Source organism: Cannabis sativa, chromosome X (assembly GCF_029168945.1).
Source record: "Cannabis sativa cultivar Pink pepper isolate KNU-18-1 chromosome X, ASM2916894v1, whole genome shotgun sequence".
Lineage (NCBI taxonomy): Eukaryota > Viridiplantae > Streptophyta > Magnoliopsida > Rosales > Cannabaceae > Cannabis > Cannabis sativa.
The window spans coordinates 35,900,576-35,910,998 of NC_083610.1; the positions used below are offsets into that span (position 1 = coordinate 35,900,576).

Below are 10,423 nucleotides of genomic sequence, written 5' to 3' on the forward strand. Positions count from 1 at the left end.
TAAGAAGTGGATGCAAGTTCATAACTTCTACAATGGGTTGGTTGGCAATATCCAATCATAGATGTCGCAGCTGGTGGGGCTTTTATGAGAAAAGTGCGAATGAGGCATATGACTTGCTTGAAGAGATGGCCATGACTAACCTGCAATGGCCAACATAAAGGAGCCAATCGAAGAAAGTTGCATGTATGCATCATATTGATGCCATAACAAAGTTGACAGCCCAAGTGGAGGCCTTGACTAAGTTGATGATTGCTCAGGTAAAGCAGACTCAAGCTACTTGTGAGCTATGCGGGGGACCTCACACATATGACACTTGCCCGGTAGATGTAAATAATCTACCAATGGAGCAAGCTTAAGCCATTAGATTTCCAAGAGTTGGTGACTATCTTTCTATTGTGGAGTCCTTCGGTATATTCAAGTGTAACCATCTGGCCAGTCTCAACATCAGTAAGGATTCTTTTAACAGAGAATTAGGCCACCACAACAGCCTATTCAACAACCAAGTTTTACTGGAGGTGTGAATATTACAACTAATTTATTACTCCAATTCATGTTAGAGACTAGAGCTTCCATTAAAACCTTAGAGAATCAAGTGGGACAGTTAACTGCTCAAATGACCAACCAAAATCAAGGTAATTTGGCCAATACTACAGAGATTAATCCAAAAGAGCAGTGTCAAGCAATTTCCTTGAGAAGTGGAAAATAATATGAGGGGACAAGGGCTAAGAAACAAGTGGATGAAGACCAGGATCAATAGGCACCAACACTAGCACAAGAAAAAAAGAAGACTACTGAAGGTCTGCAAGCAAAAGAAGCTACACCGCCTATGAGCATTGAGCATCATATAAAAATTCACTATCCTCAAAGACTCTGCAAGAATAAGTTGGACAAGTAGTTTTCAAATTTTTTTGAAATATTTAAGAAGCTACACATTAACATTCTGTTTGCGGAGGCCTTGGAACAAACGCCAACTTACCTAAAGTTCATGAAGGACATTCTATCCAAGAAAAGGAAGTTGGAAGAATATGAGATGGTGGCACTTACTGAGGAGTGCAGTGCAATCTTGCAAAAGAAACGACCACCCAAGCTTAAAGATTTGGGTAGTTTCAATATTACATGCTCGATAGGGGTTCGATGGAAACAAAAATTGTAATGACCATTTTAGTAATTTGGATTAGAAAAGACAATTAGCACTAATGACATTGTTATAATTATTTATGAGTTTAATTAATTGTGATCCCCATTATTAGAAATGGGCATTAGAGTTATAATTTCTCAATTCTGGAGATTTTATTGAACTCTAGGTGTATTATTTGAATTATATGTGAAATATGTTATTTTTACAATTTTTGTTCGGCGACAACGGAAAATGCGATGGATGACTAGTTTGATCACATGGGTAAGTCTAGAACCTTATTTCTTAGTGGGATACATGTTGGAGGAAATAAAATACCGAGGTTGTGCGGGGTTATGGTTTTTGACCATTTTACCCCTAGGTTTGAAATAGGCTAAAGTTAAGCATTAAGGGCATTTTAGTCTTTTGCCAAGGGAAATGTTTTGGTGGCTGCCCTAGGAAGTGACACATGACTAACTTAATTTCAGCAAAGGAATTAATTTCCTAACCTTTATTCAATTAGAGAAAATCAAAGAAAAATCAAGAAAACTCATCCTTTCTCTCTCTCTTTTCTCAGCCAACCCAAAAAGCAGAAGGAAACTATGCTCATCATGATCATTTTTTTGGAATTCAGCTAGGAATTCAGGTGTACTTGGAGCTAAGGTAACGCTAGAACCTATGGTTTTGTATTTTGAAGATTTTACTTTGATTTCAAGTAGTGATTTTGAGATATATGGCTGTTAGGGTTAGCTTATGTTGTAATTCGAATTCTAAGCTTAATTTGACTTGAATTTAGCTTCTAGTAGCTGGTTTTGGTGTATGGGATTGTTTTGAGCAAGCTTGAGCTTTGAAACCCAAGCTTTGATCTTTAATGGCATGTTTTGATTCAGTATGTTTTTCTGAGATTTATGGGTTGTAATATGTTGTATATACCCTGTTTAGGTACTCTGGAAAGTTTAGTTGCATTTGGTGGAGTTTTGAGCAAGAAATGGGATTTTTGGGGAGGACTGTTATAAACCGGTTTACAGATTTTACCTGTAAAATCGGCAATTGGCAGGGTTCCCCGAATGTTCTATTTTCTCAATTCTCGTCCATTTCAATGTCATAGTTGGGTGTTTCCTTGTTTCCTGAGTTAGTGTAATCCTTAGAGAGTATAACAGGACCTAGAGTTGTGGGTTCGGGTTTTCCAGATTAGGGTTTTGAATATGTAATTTACTTGGTCTCATTATGTGATTAGGGCATCCATTCAGCACAAGACTTTCCGTTTAGGTCGGCCAGCACACTTGAATCTGGAAAGGAGGTAAGAACTGTGTATAATGTGTGATATCAATATGCGAGTGTATGTACATGTTAAGTGTATATGCATGCTTATATGTTTGTTACACAACCAACACTAGTACGGTTATGGTACAGAGTGCATTGGTATAGTGTATATTGTTAAAGAGTATATTACAGTGATACTAGCACAAGTGCAGGAAAGTACAAGGTGTGTGTGGTATATCACTCAGTGGTACTCGGGGTACAAAAAAACCCTACCAACACTCGTACAATGAGGTATGTACGTAGTGTATGTGGTATAGTGGTTGTACCCTAGTATGGAGCGTTCTTACTCATCTGTTAAGCCTTGTAAATAGGTGTATGGGCGCCTAAATACAAGTCGGTATTATATGATATGTTATATGCTTTTCTTTCTGAGTCTGTCGACTCACAGTTCTGCTTCCATGTATAGGTAAAGGAAAGGCGAAAGCTGAATAGGAGTGAGCTTGGGCTGAGATGAGGTTGTACATGTGGTGGCGGGGCGACCTGGAGTGTTCAGTCTCGGGACATCTGGGGTTATATTTTGTAGTCACTCTGCGACCTGGATATTGTATTTTGTATATCTTGTATAAAAGTTTAGAAACGGGATCCCGAAGTTTATAAATGACTATGTAAATTATAAAGTTTAATATTAAATATAAAAGTTTTAATTTGACACGTTTTTTGAGAAGATTCTTTCATTAGCAAAGAAAGCACTGTAGCGTGCCTTAGCATTAGGGTGTTACAAAAGCTCTATGTGATATGGGAGCAAGCATTAACTTAATGCCCTTGTCTGTTTTTAAAAGACTAAGATTGGAAGAAGCTAATCCTGCAGTAATGACATTGCAACTGACAGATCATTCTTTAACTCATCCTTTGGGTATAATTGAAGATATTTTGGTGAAAGTTGGTAAGTTTATCTTCTCTGCTGATTTCTTAATACTTGACATGGAGGAAGTGTTGGGTTTTATGCCCTAAATAAAACTCATTTCAATATAATTAGATTTACTTATTAATATAGATCAGAAATAACATTTAATGTTGCATGGTTCACATGATTTATTTCATGATTATATGTACATAATGTATAAATTCATCTGAAACCCTTTTCACATACTTGATCCTGTTTATTGTGCCGTCAACACATTGGAAAGTAAACATGACTATGTGAATAAAGTTTCCTAGATTTATCAGACATAGGGTTTTACTGATATGATAATCTACAACAGAGTTTACTTGTATTTGGAAAAATACTATGTTCTTTCCAGAACATTGGTTAAAGTAAAGCTCAGGTTGGATGCATGGAGTATGCATCGGAAGGGACCGATATTGAACTTTGACTTAGATTTAATTAAACTTACCGTAAAATCTATTCAAGTCAATATCGCCTAGTTGATCCTAGATCAAATGTTCTTAAACCTGTTATGATTAGGCTCAATCTTGAAAGGCTATTCGTGTTCTTTGATTTGTTAGTTAAGCCTACTTTTAGGTCAGGGTGATACGTACATTTTGGGAACACGGTAGTGCAATTGAGTGGGAGCGCTAGCATAAACATGGAATCTATAGCTTCTATCTGGCGAATAGTAAGCAAAGGATGATCTCCTTCGAGCTTGACCAAACGAAAATAAATGGTGGAGATCTCATTTCACATAAGCTGAAATATTATTTATACGAGGTCAAGTGTTTTAAGGATAAAATACATAGTAGGGTGCTACGGTAATTTAATCCCTTTACTGTGTAGATCATTCATATAGAGGATAATTGATCAAATTAGGATTATAACAATGGATAACTAATGATGTGTCTATATGGTGGAACATATAGAGCATTCTATATACTGAGAGTGCAATTCTAAGTTCTATGCGTGGATTCAACGAAGAATTAATAAGTTAGTGAATTTTAGTGCTAAATTCTTGATCTACTTATTGAAAGCTCGGTTATATAGACCCATGGTCCCCCCACTAGTTGAGATAATATTGCTTGTAAGACTCATGTAATTGGTTTTGATTAATCAATTATAATTCTCAAATTAGACTATGTCTATTTGTGAATTTTTCACTAAGTAAGAGCGAAATTGTAAAGAAAGAATTTTAGGGGCATATTTGTTAATTATGATACTTTGTATGGTTCAATTAATAAATATGATAAATGACAATATTATTTAATAATTATTTATAGTTATTAAATAGTTAGAATTGGTATTTAAATGGTTGAATTAGAAAATTGGCGTTTTTGAGAAAATCAGATGTAGAAAAGTTAAAACTGCAAAATTGCAAAAAGTGAGGCCCAAATCCACTAGTATAGGGCCAACCACTTTTGTAGGAAATTTAAACTGATATTTTCATTATTTTAATGTCAAATAATTCAAACCTAACCCTAGTGGAATGCTATAAATAGATAGTGAAGGCTTCAGGAAAATTACACACTTAAATTTTCTATTTTTCCTTCAGAGAAAAACCTGAGCCTTTCTCTCTCCCTATCTTTAGCTGCCACTTCTTCTTTCTCTTCCCTCTTGAATTTCGAAATCCTTAGTGTATGAGTAGTGCCCACACACAGCAAGTGATACCTCAATCATAGTGAGGAAGATCGTGACGAAAGATCATCAGCAAAGGAGTTTCAGCATCAAAGATTCAGAGAAAGAGATCCAGGTTCAGATATTGATAATGTTATGCTACAGAAAGGAATCAAGGGCTAGATATCTGAACGGAATGAGTCATTATGTTCCGCTGCACCCAATGTAAGGTTTCTTAAACTTTATATGTGTTTATTTCATCGTTTTAGAAAGTTCATATTTAGGGTGTTAATAAACATACTTGTGAGTAGATCTAAGATCCTGGTAAAATAATTTCCAACAGGAAGATGATAATATTTCTATTATTTTAGGAAGACCATTCTTGGCTACGGGAAGAGCTCTAATTGATGTACAAAAGGGGAAATTAAAATTGCGGGTTCAAGATTAAGAGATGAGTTTAGACCGGGGTCCGAATTTGTGAGTAAAAATGTAAATATAATATGTTAGATAAAAAAATAATTTTAAAAATAGACAATAATATTTTGATGTTTTCTGTGAACCAAGCGAAAGGAAATTTTGTATAAGATCTTATCTAAAGATGATCCTCCACTCTACATATAAACCAAAGTTGCATGAGTACGTTTCTTACCTAGCGACACTTGACATGGCCAACTTCAATGTTTGAGCCTTTAAACTTGGATATGCAGATTTTTTTCTTGATACTCATTGATCCAAACACTCTAGCTAAGAGCATTTTTGGCTTCATGAAAAATGTCTTTCAGTGGGAAAATATGTATACTTGTTATTACTTAATTATTACAGTCATACAAGTGAATTGTCAATGGTGATATAGATCCTTCCATTTGCATGTTTGAAAGAGAATAATGAAGAAATGTTTATATAGTAATGAAGTATATATTTATCCATACAAGTTATAGCCAATTTAGATAGCAGCCTCAACTATTATCTTCATTCATTTCTAGACTTTGAATTATTGGTGGTGTTTATTTGTATTGTAACGGGTGGATATGAATAAACTATTATCTTCCATTTACATCAAAGCCACTTTCACAATTACTAACCAACACAATTTTCATGGCAATTCAACTCAGCTCATCTATTCCCTTAAAATACTTTACAGGCTCCATGGATCACAGGACCAACCCAACTCAATAATTTAATACCCAAAAAAAACATATCATTACTCAGCCAAAATTCAAGAGTTTGCATAATTTTTAGTTAGCCTAATCAAAGTGGAAATGTGACGGGTAATGAGCGGGGAGTGCTCCCATCTCCATTCGCGCTCTCATCTCTGCGTATTTTTTATTGGTGGCAGGGCGAGAAATCTCTCTTTCCCATGGGATTTACTTATCTAAAAAATAATAAAAATTATAAATAAACAAAGTTAATTTAATAATAATAATAATAATAATAATAGACTAGGTTAATAATTTAAAGTATAAGAGATTATCCCACATAGAATACAAATATTTTAAAAAATTACTAATATACTATAAAAATTTAGAAACACTTATAATAACTAGTAAAAATACTATCATAAAATAAATAAAAAAACATATGTCCACGTAGAATTTCCATTACTAAATCAAGCTCTTCTTATTTTTCTTTTAAATCATTCAATACTAAACAATTCTAAATCAAACTCTTCTTTGTTTACAAAACATTACATCATTGTGTCAGCTTCTTCAACAGTCAAAATAAAATATACACAACAATTCACTTTAGAAATCATTCGTCCTCCGTTTTTCATATTGATTGAAAACTTCAAACTTGTTGGAATATTTTATATTTGTATCGAAACTCTACAACTTATCAAAAATGAGAAGATGAAAATGTAAACTTATTGGTTGAAAGTAGTTTATTATTATTATTATTATTATTATTATTATTATTATTATTATTATTATTATTAATGAAGAGCTCTAGTCCACCATTCAACAATTTAATATGAAACTAAATGGTCTAAATTAATGGTGATTTAGATCTTCTCATCATATTAGACAATAATGACAATACGGACGAAATATTTTCAGAAGACTATGCAATCTCAAAAACTTCAACTTTCATATGGTTTTAACTTAGTAAGAGGCACAAATAAACAACATATTTATGCATATAATACAATTTATAGCGCCAATTTTGATAGTATCCTCAACAATTATCTTCATTCATTTCTAGACTTTGAATAGATCAACATCAAAGCCACTATCACTGAAATTCCGTATTTTAATATTCCTAGTTTGATTATTTAATTAAGTGATTAATTAAATGCGAAATAATGAAACTGGTACTGAAAACAGTTTTTCCGTAGTTACAGAATACAACTCTGTAACTCCAGAGAAACCAAGAAAAACAAACAGTGCATAAAAGTAAAAACACACAAGATTTTTGTACGTGGTTTCAACAATCCTTTCAGATTGTTACTAGTCCACAGGGCCACGCCCAGAGATAAGATTCATTAGATCGGTATCAAAAATACAAAGTAATTGACTTATGCATAAATAGACTCCCTCTTATTGTATGCCGCAAGCTTGATGTATTCCACCTACTAACCGAATCTTGATAAAACTCCAAGAGCTCGAACTCCCTTCGATCACCTTGAAGAGTGCTTGAATCCTCCCAATTCAAGGCTTAAAGGCTATCTCCCGAAAGCCTATACAACCATCTCCCGAAGGTTGTGTGCTTGTATCATCCCGATGCAAGACTTCAAAAGCAATCTCCCGAAAGCTTGTAAAAACCCTTCTCCCGAAGGTGTGCTTGTATCCTCCCGATGCAAGACTTCAAAAGCGATCTCCCGAAAGCTTGTAAATACCTTCTCCCGAAGGTGCACTGATGTTCTTCTTCGTTGTAGACTTGAATACAGACTCAAGACAATACAAACAACAAATAAACAGAGTAAGAGTAGAATAACTCTTCTCTACATAACAAAGACACTCTTTTCTTAAGATATGAAAGTGAATAAAAGAGTTAACAAAACCTAGCAGCTATAGGATGTATTTATAATGAATATACATCTCATAGACAGCTTACATTCGGTCTGAACAAGACCTCAACCCACTAAAAACTTCCCTAAAATAATTCTTCAATCAGTCCAGGAATTTTCGTTTCTGTACCTACAGAATCGTGGGCAGTAACTACAACTTTCCTTTTATAGAAAAGGAAAGTTTATCTCCGGTTTTCTCTTCAAGAAACCTGATCTAAGAAAATGGGAAACTCAACACAAGATCAGATTACACAGCTGGTTAGATAAAAATGAAATGGGTAACCAAACTTACCATTTTTACCTTTTTTCCAAAAACAGGAAAGCTAGACAACTTTCCTTCCAAGTTTGAATACACCAAATCGGAAACCATATTAAAGTATACCAGCCGAAATTATACAAAGAATAATAAAATATTTTTGTCAATTAAATATGCCAAAAATGGAATTAACAATCACCTCTTCTTCTTAATACTTACAGGCATAATTTTCATAGGAATGCCAAATTCTAAGGGCTCTATGGATCACAGACCAATCCAACTCAAAAATGTAATACCAAAAAACTAAATCAAACAACACATATCATATCTCTTGGGCAAATTTCAAGAGTTTGCATAATTTTTAGTTAGCCTAATCAAAGTGGAAACGGAATGGGTAATTCGTGCCATCATCCCACATATTCTCCATTGCTTAATAAGCATAATAGTAGATTAGGTTAATAATTTTTAATGTACAAACTTGTCCCAAATAAAATAAAAATATTTTAAAAATTAATACTTTAAAAATTCAGAAACATCACTAATAACTCATAATATTAGCATAAAATAAACAAAAAACAAATAGGTCACCGCTACTAAATTAAACTCTTATTCCTTGTATTTTTCTTTTGAATCATGAAACATTACCCGGTGATCATTGTCCCACCTCCTTCATTAGTCAAAATCTCGAGCAATAACGAGTGTGGCAATCTTCCATCGATGATACTCGCCGTCCTCACTCCTTGCGCCAAAGAACACACACAACAATTCACCTTAGGAATCATTCCACCCCCGATTTTCCCCTCTTCCATCATCTGCTTCACCCTTCTTATATCAACCTCCTTCACTAAGCTACTGGGGTTGTCCCTGTCTTCTAGAATTCCAACCACATCGGTCAACAAAATCAGCTTCTCACCACCCAATGTGGTCGCCAATTCTCCAGCAAGCGTGTCAGCATTGATATTGTACTGCTGCCCGAATTCATCAGAAGCCACTGAAGTAATCACCGGAATGTGGTCGTCGTTGACTATGGACTAGAGTATGGTCAGATCAACCTGGACAACCTCTCCCACAAACGCCAATTTGACAGCATTGGCAGCTGGCCTAGCCGTGACGACCCGTCCGTCAGTGCCGTGCTTTGACCCCAGCTTGGTTGATCAGAGACACTAGGCCTTTACTCACTTTTCCGGCCAAGACCATAGAAACAATCTCCATTGTCTTATCGTCGGTTACTCGGTGGCCATCGTGGTAGTTACCCTCGATGTTAAGCTGTTTGAACCAGAGATTGATCTCGGGTCCGCCTCCGTGGACCAAGACCGGCCGGAGTCAGACGCAGGAGAGTAAGACGAGGTTGTTGACGACAGAGGCCTGGAGCGACTACCCTTGACTAAGTTGATGACTGCTCAGGTAAAGCAGGCTCAAGTTACTTGTGAGCTATGTGGGGGACCTCACACATATGACACTTGCCCGGTGGATGTGAATAATCTACCAATGGAGCAAGCTTAAGCCATTGGATTTCCAAGAGTTGGTGACTATCCTTCTATCGATGGAGTCGTTCGGTATATTCAAGTGTAACCATCTGGCCAGCCTCAACTTCAGTAAGGATCGATTCTTTCAACAGAGAAATAGGCCTCCACAACAGCCTATTCAGCAACCAAGTTCTACTGGAGGTGTGAATATTACAACTAATTTATTACTCCAATTCATGTTAGAGACTAGAGCTTCCATTAAAACCTTGGAGAATCAAGTGGGACAGTTAACTGCTCAAATGACCAACCAAAATCAAGGTAACTTGCCCAGTCCTACAAAGATTAATCCAAAAGAGCAGTGTCAAGCAATTTCCTTGAGAAGTGGAAAAGAATATGAGGGGACAAGGGCTAAGCAATAAGTGGATGAAGACCAGGATCAATAGGCACCAGCACTAGCACACGAAGAAAAGAAGACTATTAAAGGTCTGCAAGCAAAAGAAGCTACACCAGTTATAAGCATTGAGCATCATATAAAAATTTCCTATCCTTAAAGACTCTGCATGAATAAGTTGGACAAATAGTTTTCAAAATTTCTTAAAATATTTAAGAAGCTGCACATTAACATTCTGTTCGCGGAGGCCTTGGAACAAACGCCAACTTACCTAAAGTTCATAAAGGACATTATATCCAAGAAAAAGAAGTTGAAAGAATATGAGATGGTGGCACTTACTGAAGAGTGCAGTGCAATCTTGCAAAAGAAACTACCACCCAAGCT

At 35.5% G+C, this 10,423-nt stretch overlaps 1 pseudogene; it reads right to left on the reverse strand.

Moving 5' to 3' along the window:
* Positions 1-8,823: 8,823 nt before the first annotated feature.
* On the reverse strand, positions 8,824-10,330 carry LOC115720289 (acetylglutamate kinase, chloroplastic-like; annotated as a pseudogene).
* Positions 10,331-10,423: the final 93 nt, after the last annotated feature.